We start from the raw sequence: 17,856 nt of genomic DNA, 5'->3' as shown, positions 1-17,856 counted from the left end.
CTGCTGCCTTGCTTTTGATGAGCTCTTCTGAGGAATTAACTCCATCTCATGAATTGGCTTATTGTTCTGACTATTTGAAGCGGGAAGGAAGAGCCCCACTGGAGCCTTCTAGAAACACCTCATTAAGAGGTGTTAGAGGAGAGAAGAACCTGAACTGAGGAAGTGATGGTGGAGATGAAAAAGAGAAGGTGGATTCCAGAGGGACTTGTGGGAAAACTGGTCACTCGTAGAATGATGTGTTTATGTGCATGTGTGTAGAAGGGGATTCAAGAATTGTTTTCGGGTTTTTGCATGGGGAGAATGGCTTAGAATACTGCAATAATTTGCTAAGGTAGAACCTGGGAGGAGAACTCCATCTGGGTGGTTATATTGGGCAGATAGGGGAATAAGGTGGCCTAGGAGGAGACTTCCACTGGAGGCCTGGGAGGCGGGAGAAAGCCCCAGATGGAATATTTGAGACTCACCCATGAAGGTGAGATCATGGAACTTATCAGATCCCAGATCACTTGAGGAATGTGTCAGCATGAGAAAAGTTGATGGGTGAGAGCATGTGGGGGGGGGGGGGGGGGGGGGGAGGGGGGATAAGGTAGGTAAGAGGGGTGGTGTGGATAGTGAGTAGGACTGTGTGAAAGCACAAATGTTAGAGTGGAAGAGCTATTGTAGAAGCCTCATTCAAGACTTACAAAAAGGCAGGCAGGAGAAAATTCAGAAGAAATCGGGGCGGTAGTAACGTTGATGAGTCAAATGAAAGGTGCAGAGGTCAGGGTACCTGTTTAGATCTCTCTGACTTGGAACATGTTGCTTCACTTCTCTGGACCTCAGTTTTCTCATCATGATGGTTTTGGGTTAGATATTTCCTAGATTCCTTCTACTAAAAAGAATTCTAACATCCAAATATGGCAAAGAAGTAGCTCAAACACACGTTGTGGCATCTTTTATAAGAAATATGACAGCATGTACATACAACTCATGAACTCCGTATAGGATAAACACTACTGCTGCCCATGTGTTTTGCCTCAACGGAGTGGCATACAAGGATTAGAGAAACAGAGTGGTTACTTAATTAAACACAGCATCTGAAATGCTCTGTTGAAATAGCAAACCGGGCAAGTGCTGAGGAAGCAGGAATGTAGACGCCGCCTGTGCAAACACTGAGGACTTGGAGCGGGAGCAGAGCGCTGGGCTCGGTAGCCTGGCCCCTCAGCAGTCACATGGGCCTGGGAGTGAAAACTGAGAGCTGAGACTGGTGCATAGAAAGCCAAGCACGTTGCTGGGCCCCCATACCCTCTGCCCTTGGGAGATTTTAAATCTAAAATCAAAGCTATACTCAGCTTCTAGTTGACTGATTAGTGAGTGCACCCCACACCTACTGAGTGGGCTGCTGAAATCAGTTGATGTCACAAATTTACAATTTATTTCAGCAAAACACCCAAAGGAAATTGAAGAGAGACTTAAAAATGATCCCCCCCCCCCGCCCCAGAATAGCTCACTGTTCTTCACATTGCTCCACTTCTCTTCATACACTGTGATTATAATTAATAATAAATCTTCCACAGGTGCAAGTACACTTTTTTTTCCAACTAATAATGTAATACAGTAAACCTTTGATTTTCCAGACTTTGATTTATGCAAGAGATTTCCAGCCCATATGTCATATGTGAAAATTAACATCCTGTTAATTTAAAAAGCCTTTAACCAAGATTTGCTTATAATTAGATTAACAAGTTTTTTTTGTTATTAATTCAGTTATTTTTTTTCATTTTTATTAAGGTATTATATGTGTACATATCTTACCATTGCCCCCATTACCCCACTCCCATACATGCCCTCCACCCCCCAGAGTTTTGTGTTCATTGGTTATGCTTTTTAAACAAATATTAGCTAATGGCCATATGTTGGAAAAAACTAGTAATTTCACTGACATAAACATTACATATCTACAACTCTAGTCTACATATTTAAATCCAAGAGTCACTGCTTGTAAACAATGTTTGGCAAATGTTTAGCACGCAATCACACTGCGTTGCTCTCATTGGTCGTGGTAATTATTTCTGTTGTCCTGTGGCTTGGCTTTCAACAGCAGTTTTAACTCTTGAGCTGACTGTAGTTCCTATGGGCACTAAACCACCTATTTCCAAAGTTAGTCATTACCTCTAATCACCCCCTCTTCAGTGAGTTTGTTTCATACATTTGTAATACAGTCAGGTACTTCTGACACACTCTGCATTCCATCCTGTGATCATTCTATCCACTAATTGATTTGTTAAAAAGTTTCTGCTGCAAAGTTTTCTGAGTTTTGAAAAATGCATGGCATCATGTACCCACCACTACAGAGAGTCTCATCACCCTAAAGTACCCCTTGGGCCTCCCTCACTCCATCCCCTATATTCCTGCCACCCATGGTCAGTTGAGTATCTCTATAGTTTTTCCTTTTCCAGGATGTCATAGAAATAGAATTTAGAGTATGTAGTCTTTCAGACTAGCTTCTTCTACTTTGCAATAGGCATTTAAGATCCAAACATGTTTTTGTATGGCTTCATATTTCATTTATTAAAATTGTTGAGTTTTATGGATACACTACAGTTTATCCGCTCATTTAACTGAAGAATATCTTGGTTGCTTCCACTTTTTGGTGATTATAAATAAGGGTGCTAGTAATATTCATCTGCTGGTTTTGTATGGACGTGTTTTTTACTTAATTGGGCAAACAGCTAGGCTAGAATGTTTTCATATGGCGATATGTAGCTTTGCAAGAAATTGCCAAACTGTTTTCCAGAGTGGCTGTCCTATTTTGCATGGCCACCGGCAATGAATGAGACTAGTTCCTGCTCCTCAGTGTCCTCAACTGCACTTGGTGTTGTCAGACTTTTGAATTTTGATAAATGTGTAGTGGTACCTCATTGTTCTCTAAATTGAGGTATATTGTTCTCTAAATTAAAATAACACTATATTAATTTCAGGTATATAGCATTAATGATGTGGCCTCTGGCAAACATTAGTTTGTTCTTTGTATTCTATGAGTGTTGTTTTTAAAGATTCTTCGTATATGTGAGATAATTCAGTATTTGTCTATCTCTGACTTATTTCACCTAGCATACTGCCCTCAAGAGCCATCTATGTTGTTGAAATGACAGAATTGCCTTCTTTTTATGGCCATTTGAATGTCTTATTTGAAAACATGTTTATTCAGTCCCTCTGCCCATGGGGTTGAATGGATAGAGGAAAATGCATACCACACTCACCCATTGATGGACTCTTAGGCTTTTCTGTCTTGGATATTGTAAATCGTGCTTCAATGAAAACAGAATACAAATATCTTTGTGTGGTAGTGATTTTGTTTCCTCTGCATAAATACTGAGAAGTGTAATTGTTGGATCATATGGTAGTTCTATTTTTAGGTGTTTTTTTTTTTTTTTTTTTTTTTTTTAGGAAACTCTCTGTTTTCCATAATGGCTGCACCAATTTATATCCCAATCATCAGTGCACAAGGGTTCCTTTTTCTCCACATCTTTATTAACATTTATTATTTCTTGTCTTTTTGATAATAGCCATTCTAACAGGTTTGAGGTGATAATATTTCATTGTAGTTGGATTTGAATTTTTCTGATGATTAGTGATGTTGAACATCTTTTCATGTACATGCTGGCCATTTGAATGTCTCTTTGGAAACATGTTTTTTTTTTTTTTTTCAGTTTCTCTGCTCATTTAAAGTTAGATTGTTTGGGATTTCTTTGTTATTGAGTTATAACTTTATTATATATTTTGGATATTAACCCCTTAGTGGGTATATGATTTGCAAATATTTTTCAACCCTATTCAGTAGGTTGTCTTTCCATTTTGCTGATGGTTTTCTTTGCTATGCAAGCATTTCTGCTATAGTTTGATGTAGTCCCCCACTCGTGTTGTTTTTGCTGCCTTTGCTTTTCATTGTTCTAATTTGTATTTACCTATGATGCCGAGTACCTATTCTTATGCTTATTTCCCATCTGTATATCTTTTTATGCGAGATATCTGTATGCTCAGATCTTTGCCCATTTAAAAATGGAATTATTTATTTTCTTATTGTTAGGTTTTACTATCAGACACTAGGAGAAGAGAGAAGGATAAGCAGAAGTTGGAAAGCAAGGAACACATTTTACGTTCCAGACCATGCTATGTGCTTTTACAAATGCAATTTCATGTAATCTTCAGGGGGAGAATTATTCCTGCATCTACTGGTAAACTTGCTGAAAGTAAGGATGAATGGGCTGGGTGTCAAACAGCTTGTAAATGAAAGTGCTGGCATTAAATCCAGCCTGTCTGACTACAAAGCCCTTTATTACAGCAGAGGGGAGAGAGAGAGGGAGAGAGAGAGGGAGGCAAGGAGGGGAAGGATGACGTGCAGGATACAAGATAGAAACAAGAGCAAAAGGTGCAGATAAAATTGAGGGCACGAGTTATCTTCAAAATACCTCAGTTGAGCCTAAAGAGAAGAATGTCTTAACTTTTAGTAAATGTCTAGGGCGTTTTACCTGTTGACCTTGGCTTTCCATGGTTGTAATATAATCAATCAACTTCTTGGAATAAATATTAAAACAAATATCCTATCTTTGAAAGGTAAATTGATTAGAGCCAAAGTTAGGGTCTCCAACGTGCATATGGGGGAACCCAGAAATGTTGGGGGCTGCTACCTGTGGGGAGGCGGGTGCTGGGCCAGGACAGAGGGCATTCCACTTCTACCTCTGATGTGGGAAGGGGGCACCAGGCCCAGCGGGGGCCTCGATGGTTAATGTGAAGTTTGTAAAGGCACTTGCACTCATGAACAGGACATTGGGATGCATTATTAATGCCTGGCTGTGAGAGATAACAAGAGGCTTCTGCGGTTTATGCAGTAAACTGTGTTTTCACTGAAGAGTGCAATATAGCGAATACAAATTGATGATATAGGCCATAGTAATCATAAAACCACAGCACAGGCAGGCTGACAACAGAGGTCTGGTGCCAATTTGCAGCTAATTTTATGTAAACGTCTGCCTGTAAAAAGCTTCTACCCTCGGCGGATGGGCATTGGCAAGTACTTTTGTTACTTAGAAAGCTTTGTTCATGTAAAGATCTCTGAATTTCCTCAGAGGTATGGAAGGGGAGTGGTCTGACAATTCTTGGGGAAAAGGGGAGTGGGGGGGGGTGCGGGAAGAGACTGAACAAAAACTGTGCACCTATGGATGAGGACGAAGGGAGGTGGGGAAAGGGCAGAGGGTGGGGTGTGAACCTGGTGGAGGGGAGCAATGGAGGGGAAAAAAGAAGAGGAACATTTGTAATAATCTGAACAATAAAGATTTAGTTAAAAAGAAAAAAGAAAAAGAAAAGATCTCTGAATTTCCATGGCTAGAAAGGCCAATGTATTCTTCAGATAGAATTTGGCTTATGAACTTTTTCATACTTACTATTTTGAGAACCCAAGTGCTTTTCATTTTTAAGTGACGTAATAAAAATATGATGAATTGGAACTTTTAAAAAGTATTTCCAAAAGCAGAAAGATACTGGTCCTATTGAGACACTGTTCTCTTATCCATCTCATTGTTTTGAGAGAATTTGGTGTTTATGAAAAATTTAGGGCTTTCTACAACTAAAGAATATCCATGGCAACAGAGAGACAGCCTGGACAGGCAACCCTCAGTTCACAAATCCTTGATTTATGAGCCACCAGCCAGTGCAAATAGACTCCTGGCTGCCTCCTCCTGCTGAAGCCACAGCTGGAGGAGCCACTGCCCTGGTCAGGACCATTGCAGCAGCAGTTTGGGGAAAATGGGTTTCTGTGGGTTGGCCAGGTATTCTACCCACCATGTGGTTTCCTGGAGAAAAAGTCTTAATGGCAAACCATCAAGTTAGGAGAGAGCGATGGGAGTGCAACCCATTCTTTGCTTGGGAGCTGCCCTTAATACTCAAAAGCTTTCTGAAGTGACAAAAGTACCAATCAAGGTCATTATATGTCAGCTTACTTTTATACCAAATCAGAATAGTTCCCCAGCGAAGCCCACTTATGATCATGCCACAGATATGACAGCAGCAGCTCCCATGTTTTTTTGTTTTTTGGTTTTGTTTGTCTTGTTAATATATATTTTTACTGATTTCAGAGAGGGAGGGAGGGAAGAAGAGAGAGAGAGAGAGAGAGAGAGAGAGAGAGAGAGAGAGAGAGAGAGAGAGAAAGGAGAATCATCATCAATGATGAAAGAGAATTATTGATGGCCTCCTGCATGCCTCCCACTGGGGATCAGGCCTGCAACCGGAGCATATGCCCTGCCCTGACTGGGAGTCATAGGTCGATTTCAACTATTGAGCCACATAGGCTGGGCTCCCACGTCATTATTTTTTTAAAAGCCTATAGTTGATGTTTATTCTACCAGTTCAGCTATTGGTCTAAAAGTTACAGCATTGTAAATGTTAGATTTACTAATTATTTTGCCTCTCATACTCATCATAGTCTTCTGTGCTCATTGCAGAAAGAGAGAACAAAAAACCCCACAACATCTAAAGAGAATATTCAATTTCCTAGCACTCAGCAATAAACAACCTATTGGAAATGCAGGCAGGAAATGAAAGGGATTTCACAGATATGAAAGGGAAGGTGGTTGGTTAATGGTGTGTTTATCTCAAGCAAAGCGTGTAGCATTTTAAAGTATAGTTCTCTCAGAGAACACAGAGAGCTCTAGTGCTTCTAGCCTTCGTTGTTTATTACTAACTTTGAAATTGTGCATTGCTCTTATTTGCTTAGAAACAGAGACGGGCCAAATGATCACAAACAGAATTGGGGAGTATCTATGAGAAAATTTCTCCACAAATAGCATGAAACACATTTTGCAAACAATTTTAAGGTTCAACGGCAGGGCCAGCTGGCAGGAGATGCTCTTTTAGATTTGTTCCAAGGCTTTCCAGCATACTAGTACTCACCCTCGCTTTCCCATTTAGGATGTTTTGCTGTGTGCTCTGTGATCATCATCTTCATGAGCACTGCCTGATGTAAATGTCTGTGACCCCCTCTTCTTTTCACAGACCATACAAAAGTTTAAGGAGTATTGATATTTATGAATCTTGTTGAGAAAACATGGAGGACATGTGGCTGCATTATTAAAAAAATTTTTTTTTTTTATTCACTAAGGTATTACATACATGTCCTTATCTCCCCTTTCTCCCCCCCCCCCCACTCATGCTCTCACCCCCCTGGTGTCTGTGTTCATTGGTTAGGCTTATATGCATGCATACAAGTCCTTTGGTTGATCTCTCCCTCTTACCCCCACCCACCCCCAGCTTCCCTCTGAGGTTTGGTCTGATAGATGCATCTCTGTCTCTGGATCTGTTTTTGTTCATCACTTTCTGTTGTTTATTATATTCCATAAATAAGTGAGATCATGTGATATTTATCTTTCTCTGACTGGCTTATTTCGCTTAGCATAATGCCCTCCAGTTCCATCCATGCTGTTACAAATGGTAAGAATTCCTTCTTTTTTACCGCAGCATAGTATTCCATTGTGTAGATGTACCACAGTTTTCTAATCCACCCATCTGATGATGGGCATGTAGGTTGTTTCCAAATCTTAGCTAAAGTAAATTGTGCTGCTATGAACATAGGGGTGCATATATCCTTTCTAATTGGTGTTTCTAGTTTCTTGGGATATATTTCTAGAAGTGGGATCACTGGGTCAAATGGGAGTTCCAGTTTTAGTTTTTTGAGGAAACTGTATTGTTCTTCACAGTGGCTGCACCAGTCTGCATTCCCATCAGCAGTGCCCAAGGGTTCCTTTTTTTCCGCATCCTTGCCAGCACTTGTTGTTTGTTGATTTGTTGATGCTAGCCATTCTGACAGATGTGAGATGGTCCCTCATTGTCATTTTGATTTGCATCTCTCAGATGATTAGTGATTTTGAGCATGCTTTCATATGTCTCTTCGCATCCTTATGTCCTCTTTTGAAAAGTATCTATTTAGGTCCATTGCCCATTTATTGATTGGGTTGTTTATCTTTCTTTTGTTAAATTGCATGAATTCCCTATAAATGTTGGAGATTAAACCCTTAGCAGTGATAACATTAACATATATGTTCTCCCATGCAGTGGGCTTTCTTGTTGTTTTGTTGATGGTTTCTTTTGCTGTACAAAAGCTTTTTATTTTGATGTAGTCCCATTTGTGTATTTTCTCTTTAGTTTCTATTGCCGTTAGAGCTGTATCGGTGAAGAAATTGCTTCGGCATATGTCTGAGATTTTGCTGAGTGCCTGCATTATTGATCTCTGAGGATTAGTGGCAAAACTATTTAGAAGTGAAAAATATATGCTTTAATGTTAGATTATGGTTTTGCATTCTTCAGTTTGCCGTAAAATTTATTGAACTGCAGAATGATTACATGATGTTTTCAGATTAGGCCCAGATGTATATCCAGAATGTAAAATTGCTGGGAGAAATGTGTACCATATGGTCTGGAATCCTCACGAAAGTTATGAAACCTCTTGGTCTCAAGAACTATTGTGATCTAGATGTTAGAAAAAAAAAGCAAATTAAAATATATTTGTATGTGTTATTACAGATGTGTCATTAACGGAAAGACAGTGAGATTCTAGCAGGATTGGGGGCAAAAATACTTAATGGTATAAGCTTTTGCCCTGAAAATTATTTATTCTAATCACACCCAAGTGCCAGAAAACCTGATATAGCACCTTTACTCTGGAAAGAGAATAGCATTTCTGCTCTCACTCAGCTAGTTCCATCTTTGATGGAGCAGCACTCAGAGACTCTGGGTTAACACAGGGTTCCTGGGTTATTTTTCTTCTTGGAGCTATATATTTTAGCCCAAGTTTGAGCACAGGGTTAGGTGTTATGGACTGAATGTTTGTGTCCCTCCCAAATCCATATGTGGAAGCCCAGGGAGATGGTATTTGGAGGTGGGGTTTTTGGGGGAGGATAATTAGGATTAGATGAGGTCATGAGGGTGGAGCCTTCACAATGGGACTAGAGCCCTCATTACAAAAACCACCACAGACCTCTCTCTCTCTCTCTCTCTCTCTCTCTCTCTCTCTCTCTCTCTCTCTCTTTTTTCAGTACACGTGGAGAAGAGGCCAGGTGAGTACACAACCGGGAGCTGGCCATCTGCAAGACAGGAAGAGAGTCTTCACCAGACACTGACCGTGCTGGCACCTTCACCTTGAACTTCCAGGCTGTAGGACTGGGAGAAAATACATTTTTGTTGTTTAAACCACCCATCATAAGGCATTTTGTTCTGGAAACCTGAGCAGACTAAGACATCATGTATAATTAGGAAATATTAAATTAAAGAGGACTCTCTTCTTACCCTCTGTAGTCAGCTCAATAGTGGCCACCCAAAAGACATCAGGTCCTGATTCCTGGAACCAGTACATATTACTTATCAGAAAAAAGTATCCAGTTAAAGATATTGACATAGGGAGATTATCCTGCATTATCCAGACAGACCCAAATCCAATCTCAGGTGTCCTTATAAAGGAGAGACAGAGACAGACTCCACCCAAATAGAAGGAGGCAAGGTGACGATGGAGATAGAGATGGGAGTGATGCAGCCACAAGTCAAAGAATGCTGGCAGCCACCAAAAGCTGGAAGAGGAAAGCAATTCAGTCTCCCATGGCACCTCTGGAGAGGGCAATGCTCTGTAACACCTTGGTTTGGGACTCCAGAACTGTGAAAGTATCAATTTCTGTTGTTCTAAGCACACCAATTATGGCAATTTGTTACCTGCCATAAGAAACTAATACCTTTCAACTTTTCACTTCTCTCTCTCTCTCTCTCTCTCTCTCTCTCTCTCTCTCTCTCTCTCTCTCTCAGAAGGGAGAGGGAGAGAGAGATAGAAACATCAATGATGAGAGAGAATCATTGATTGACTGCCTCCTGCACACATCACATTGGGGATTGAGCCCACAACCTGGGCTTGTGCCCTGACTGGAAATCAAACCGTGTCCTCCTGTTCATAGGTCAATGTCTAACTACTTAGTTAAGCTGGCTGGGCTCACTTTTCTTTAATGAGGTATTTATTAACTAGACACGCAAGGCCTCACCTTAAGTCTGGGGCTTCTTGTTGTCCCATGGCTAAGTAGCAGCAGTGAAGTAGAGGTTGAGGGAGTGTAACATTGGCCTATGCCTGGCTCTCTGTCCTATGGAATGGGAGAGGGTCTGAAAGAAGGTTTTCTAACCTCTGGGTCATTCCTGACAAGAACAAGTTTCCTCCCAGGCCCAGAAGGCAGGGAGTGCAATACTGTGTTTGTACTTGGCACTTCAGCCTTTTGGTATTTCTAAACTATAGCCACTGACTATGTTGGGTGCACTGGGCAGAAATACAATGACTACTTTCAGAAACTTACACCACTGCTAAATCGTACCTTAATTCTTTGAAAGGGATATATAGATTTTCTTTCTTAATATCTTACTCATTTTTTTAATAATAAAGAATGCGTGGATGATATTCTGCAGCATGAACACTTTTTTTTATGGCTCCAAACAAGTAGAGAAAATGTGGAGCAACAGCCTCATCATGATCCTTTATTAATTGTTCTAAAGCGCGACTTAGAGGAAAGCCATTTGGTGGCTGGAGCAGCATGCTGTCCTCAAGGGGTCAAGAGAAAGGGGTGCTCTGAGAACCCTTTTATTTAAAAAGACTGACATTCTTAAAAACGAGGTCAGAATTAATTTATTGAAAGTATAATTTTCCTTCCCTTTGGGAGTTTGGCTGAGGATCAGCCCAATAATAGATAGCACATGCAGAAACTCTCTTGCTACCTCCACCTCCACTTTCTCTTCTGGATTTCTTTCCTTTTTGAGATCTGCATCTAATGCAGGGGTTGTTGTTGTTGTTGTTTTTTAGGTTTTATGCATGTTTTTATTTGCCGGGAAAAAAACAGCGTTTGCCTTGTTGCTTTGTCAGTCAGCCTTTTGTTGTGAATGGTATGGATGACTGGGCTAATTGCCCAGTTTCCTAGTTTTTTTTTTAATTTATTTATTTATTTATTTTTTTTTGCTTTGGATGGTCAAAACTTAAAGCATAAATACTAATGAATACCATCTGTGTCATCTTCCAAAAATCTCTCTGGTAATCTTGAAAGCTTCTAATTAATTACTCACAAAGAAAAAGGCATAAAGAAAAGCTCTGTAAATCTCTGCCTTCCTGTTTATAATGAGAAACTTTGAACAAATAAATGTTTCTCAGAGTAAATGCCTGAGAAGTTATGCCAGTAAGGCCAAGAGATTGCATAAAAAAATAACATACTGCTCACAAGGGATTCAACTATGTCCTAGGGAGTCTAATCGTTTGTTGAATTACTTCCTTTCTCCCATATTTGACCTACATGTGGTTAAAGAATCATATATATTTAAAATTCATTCAGTATCTGAAACATTCACGCCTTGATAATACGCAGAATTCAAGTAAAGCATCTCAAGTATGAGGATAGAAAGAAGCGAGGGGAGAAAGCCTCCCACATGTGTGGACATCCATGATTTGTTGATGAGAAGAGCCAGTTCTAGGTCAGCACTCCCATAGAGGCAGATCTGAGATATGGATATGTCTTGAGGAAACTGCTCAGACTTAAGCAAGCCCTATTGGGGAGGGTTTAGATATTTTAGTAGTTATCAGTAATTCCATCATGAGTCATACAGTGCACTGGAAAATCCATCCCTTTGGAAAAATGTCTTTCAGCTCAGAAATGAAAAATCACATTTTCTCTCCATAGATATACTAGTATCTACCTTAATCTGATCATTTGTCCTACACTTTTACTATTTGTAGCAATCAGAGAAATATAAAAAGTTATTCATGAGAATAGTTTACTGGATGAGTCATAAACATTCATGAACATGTATTACCTTCCGGGTACTGTATAAGGTAAGTCTATCTAAAGGAGGCTGACAATACATTTTAAAAATGAAATACAGCAGGAATTTATCATGACCTAATAAAAGCCATATATGAAAATTCCACAGCTAATACCATACTCAATGATGAAAAATTGAAAGATTTTCCTCTGGAACAAGGCAAGGAAGTCCATGCCCACTTTCTTCACTCTGTACAGCACAGTGTGGAAGTCCTAGCCAGAACAATTAGGTAGGAAAAAGAAATTAAAAGCACTCACATCAGAGAAAAAGAGAGTAAAATCAACCCTGTTTGCAGAGGACATGAAAAACTTAAAAACTCCACACATATAAATTTTTTTAAGCACTATGGAATTGGAAAAAAAATTCAAATCATGTATCTGATAGTTAATATTCAAGATATATAATATTCAACTCAATAGCAGAAAACAACCTGATTTTAAATGGGCAAAGGAACCGAATAGATTTATCTCAAAAACATGCAAATAGCTAAAAGGCATATTAAAAATGCTCAACATCACTAATCAGGAAAACGTAAATCAAAATCATGAGATAGCTCTTCATACCTGTTAAAATAGCTCTTTAAAATAAAACAAATCATAATGAATGCTGGCCAGGATGTGGAGAAAAGGGAACCCTTGTACAATATTGGTGGAAATGTAAATTTGTACAGCCCTACAGAAACAAAACATTAAAAATATAACTACCATAAGATTCAGCAATCCCACTTCTGGGTATTATCCAAAGGAATTGAAATCAGGATCTGGAGGAGATATCTGTATTTCCATGTTCACTGCTGCATAATTTAACAACAGCCAAGACACAAAAGCAACATAAATGTCTATCAAGGAATAAATGGGTTAAGAATATATGAATTTAGAATAAACGGATTAAGGCATATGCATATAAAGAAATGTAATTCAGACTTAAATTGAAAGAAATCCTGGTATTTTCAAGAACATTTATGAACCTGGAAGACATTATGTTAAGTGAAATAAGCCAGGCGCAGAAGGACAAATAATACCACTTATATGATGAATAAAATAGTCAAACTCACAAAAGAGAGATGGATTGGTGGTTTGAGGGGCTAGTAATAGGAAGAAATGGGAAGAGTAAAAAAAGTCCAAAGTTTTAGTTATACAAGGTGATAAAAATGAATGAGTAGTAAACACATAAATCAATATACAGATGATGTATTGTATAATTGTATACCTGAAACCTGTATAATTTTATTAACCAATGCCACCCCATTAAATCCAATTAAAGAAAAGTCCTGGAGGTCTACTATACTGCATAGTGCCTATAGTAACAATACTACCTTGTAGACTTTAAAATTTGGTAAGAGGGTAGATTTTATGTTATGTGTTCTTATCACAAAAAATAATAACATATAACTTCTGGAAGTGATGGATAGGCTTATGGCATAGATTGTGGTGATGGTTTCACATACATATTTCCAAAGTCATCACATTGTATACATTAATTATGTACAGCTTTTTGCATGTAGAAAAAGAACTTTCTCTAAAAAGAAAATGTTAAATCTATTCTTGTCTCTCCTTCTTGACTACCTTAATTCAATTCTTTACCTTCTCTTGCCTGGAACATTGCAATCTGCTGAGTACATTACTTCTGGATCTTTCTAATATGAACGAGATGAACCCCAATATTCTAGCATGGCATACTAGGCCTCTGAGGAGCAGATTTCTGATCTTCCAATTTATTTTCTTTCCAGTTTTTAGATCACATTTTTGCTCCTCAAATTTCAAAATGTAATGCCTACCTAAGCTCTTAAGCCTCTGTGCCATTGTTTATATTGTTCTCTATTTGAAAATTGTTCTCCACTGTATTTGTGGAACTCTTACACATACTTCAAGACTCTGATTAGACATCACCTTTCCACCCAATTTAGGCTGAGTTTAGTGCCCCAAAATCTCTGGTTTTCTTGCCCTAGTCTATATCTGTATTTGGTTATTTACCATATTTTATTGTTAGTTCCCTTTCCTTTTTTCTATCTCCCCAAGTATGTGCTATACCCAGCCTATAGGTATAGCACCTATAACTAGTATAAATCTCGCATAGACACTGGATACATGTTAAAAATGTCAAATTCCCCCTCATTTTGAGATAAGGAGAATGTAATATTTATACATTAAACTGCCACAATTTTGTCTGGCAAATTAAAGATGCCATTTAGTTCTTAACAATCTGGGAAGCTTCAATTCACAGAACCTGGAGGCTGCATTATGCCCATCACTGGTGTGGTTAACGTAGAGCCCTTCACGGCGACCATCACTGGTGTGGTTAATATTAACCTAGAGGACTGCCTTACATCATCACTGGCCAGCTTGATTGTAACAACCTGGATTACACACAGTTATTAGCTAATAACTGAAGTCTCCCATTTCAAAGTCATACTCATGTTAAAATCCTTGATTATTAGCTTTACCGTCTGAATCATCTTGGGGGGATTCACGGTTGATTTTCTTTTCTTTTGAGAATGTGTTTTATTTTCCTGGTTCTTTGATTTTAGATAATTTTCAATAGTGTTTTAGACAGCATCCATTTTTCTCCATTGCTTATTTTGTTTTTGTGGGCAATTATCTTGATTGAACTTGAGCTGAAAACTTTGTTTATTGAACGGTGACTCTGTTCTTAGTTCTGACTGGTTGTTGTTAGCTAAACTTGGAGTCTGTTCTCTGAGTGTATGATTCATCAGACACTCAGAGATGTAGATAGGCATACTTTGGAATTCCCCTTTGAGCTCTTTCTGTTCCAAGGTTCTTCCATAATAGTTACACTTTCTCCAACTCAGGATTTAGTTCTCCAGGTCAGAAAGATTGCAGTTTTTTCTCACTGCCTCACATGCTGAACCTTGTCCCCCAGGTAAAGGCCATAAAAGGAGATCTCCCTCCTCTAAGTGTGATTTAGATATTGTAGTCTGGTTCTGGTGTAATCAACAGTTTCATTCATGGCAACTAAGATTACTTGGTAACTTGGTCTTTTTTTTTTTTTTTAGAAGGAAAGAAAATAGAACTTTGGGGTCAAACTCAGGAGCTTTCTCTGATTTTCCCCTAATGGAATCTGCCACATCTACAGACACTTTGAGGATCTTCTCAATTTACTGAGTCATAAAAATTAAGTGGAATAATATCTTCCCCGACAGTTTATTTATATATGTTTCCTCAAACAAGTTATTTGACTAAATGATGTTGACATGTAAACTGCAAAAAGCCAGGCAAGGTGTGTGAACATTCTGATTCCACTACCATATAAATGAGAGCTGTATGTTTAAATATAAAAATATTTTCTTAAAATCTAAATTAAGCATAATGATAAGTGTTACCGGTGTCGCTGGAGCTGATATTTGGACATGTTGCAGGCCATTGGATCCTCTGAATTTTTATTGGATTTATTCTTTATCTTTTGTCATGAATGTATAGATGAGTCCCAGGGCGCCTAAGGCATTTGACATTATCATTAGATTCCATATTCATGATGTCATCAATGTAGTGCAGTTTAGCTGAGAAAGACAAGGCTGAAAGAAAAACAAATAGAGATATGAACATGGCTGTCCTACATAATTATTGAGCATAGTAGTACACAATGATGAAACTGAGCAATTGCATAATATAATTAGGCAACTGTGCCACTAGAGACATTTCATTGAGAGTCTGCAGGTAACAGTTGATATTCATTTTAAGGACAGCGATGAAAGAAGTATGAATTCCAACATGCACACTTCTATACATTTTTACAATTCATATAATCATCATGGGCCAGAACCAGGTGCCAGGTCATGCACATGGGGCAGATCTGAGTTGCTTGGTCCTAGCAGTCAAGGTCTCCCTGCTCAGTAACAGTCATGGTGGACACATTCCAGGAAATAGTTTAACTTTATAAATAATACAGCCTTTTTACAATTTCCTTTCTCTCTAGATTTTGTTCTTGTTCATAATTTCAAGCATTATTCTTCAATAAAAGTATTCCAGTGTTATTGCACTGTCTAAGTCTTGGCAAGGGTCTGGCGCTTGAGAGCTAAAGTACAGTAGTGAAATCAGAATGTTCACACACCCTGCCTGGCTTTTTTGCAGTTTGCATGTCAACATCATTTAGTCAAATAAATTGTTTGAGGAGAGGATGTTGTTTCAAAAAATTCTTCAGCTCTAATTATATAGACATTTTTCCTTGGCTTTCTTTAGTGATTGCAATTCTTCTGTAATGCTGTAATAAGAGCACTCTGAGACCCCAGATTCTCCTTTTTCTTGGAAAGAAAAGATAACTGTTGGCTCAGGGCTGATGTAATAACAGGAAATTTGTGATCTCACCCCATTTTGACCTCTGACATGGAGGATTTTAAAATATAAACTTTCAATAATCATAATTCACCTAACTAGTAGAGAATGCTGCTAATGGCTTTTACTATGTGCTTCATAAAGTCAAAACTTATCTTGATACTCAAGATCTACTGTAAACTGATTCTAACTTGTCTTTCTAGCTTTTTGCTCATTAATTTATTAGTTAAAGATGCTTTGTAAACCAGAGCTCTAAGCTACGTCTTTGAGGTACTCATTTTTTCCTGGGTATGTCTCACCTGTACATGTATATGTGTTAATAAACTTTTGTCTTTTTCTTGTTAATTTGTCTTTTATTGCAGGGGTCTCAGCCAAAAATTCAAAAGAGCAGAGACAAAATAATTTTCTTCTCTAACTAGAGTATAACCCCAAATAATTGGAATAATCCTCTCAAATTTGATTTCTTCTCCCCACTTTGTGGATTAACTGCTTAAATACGAAGTTCCTTTATTTTATTTTCATTTCTGAAAATCTTTTTTAATGTCTGGTTTAATAGAAGACAGCTGGGTTTTCATAGCTACTTCTGCTTTGACTCTTGTAGCAACATCATGTAATATGTGAAGCTACTTTGAAGGGAAAACTAAACTCATTTTAAGTAAGATTGGCTTCAGATCAGGAGATTTGGTTGGTTATTTACATGCATATTTTTCTGTCTTAATTTGATCAAATTGAAACTCAACTGCCAAAAAATGACTCCAAGGAGATTTTTAAAAGTGTTTCTCCCAAGCCGGGACCGGTTTGGCTCAGTGGATCGGCCAGCGGACTGAAAGGTCCCGGGTTCGATTCCGGTCAAGGGCATGTACCTTGGTTGCGGGCGCATCCCCAGTAGGGGGTGTGCAAGAGGCAGCTGATCGATGATTCTCTCTCATCGATGTTTCTGACTCTCTATCCCTCTCTCTTCCTCTCTGTGAAAAATCAATAAAATATATTAAAAAAAAAAAAGTGTTTCTCCCAAATTTCATCTCTTGCTTCAAGTGTTTCCCTCCAGATTAGGAGGATGTTCTGTAAATGTCAAAAAATATGCATGATGGTATCAAAGGAGGATAAGTTAGAAGGATAAAGAAACCCAAACAAATTATTTAAGAACACATGAGTTTTGTTCCATCCTTTTATTATAGAATCAAAAAGTGTCAATCTGGCCCTGACCAGTCTGGCTCAGTGGATAGAGCGTCGGTCTGTGGACTGAGGGGTCCCAGGTTCAATTCCGGTCAGGGGCATGTATCTTGGTTGCAGGCACATCCCCAAGTGGGGGGTGTGCAGGAGGCAGCTGATGGAGTTTCTCTCTCATCGATGTTTCTAGCTCTCCGTCCCTCTCCCTTCCTCTATATGAAAAATCAATAAAATATATTAAAAAAAAGTGTCAATCTGTTTTGTTCCTATTTGCTATCTTTCAAATTTACAGTATTCATAGTGTTCAAAATTTCCTCAACTTACTTCTGAACACACTGCACTGGTTTCTCAGAAATGGAAAATGTGTGGGGGAAAAAAGGTTGAGTAATTTACTAGTAACAGTACATGTATATACATGGAGAGAGGAAAAATTAAGTTTAGACTAATTGGTATTTTACATATGTAGTTTATAATAATGATAACATACCATTAATTTATCACTAAACATCTGACTTGCATTATCTCATTTAAAACT

The sequence above is a fragment of the Pipistrellus hanaki genome (assembly GCF_964339955.1).
Source record: "Pipistrellus hanaki genome assembly, chromosome: 6".
In the NCBI taxonomy this organism is placed as follows: domain Eukaryota; kingdom Metazoa; phylum Chordata; class Mammalia; order Chiroptera; family Vespertilionidae; genus Pipistrellus; species Pipistrellus hanaki.
Note: the sequence above shows the minus strand (reverse complement) of the source record.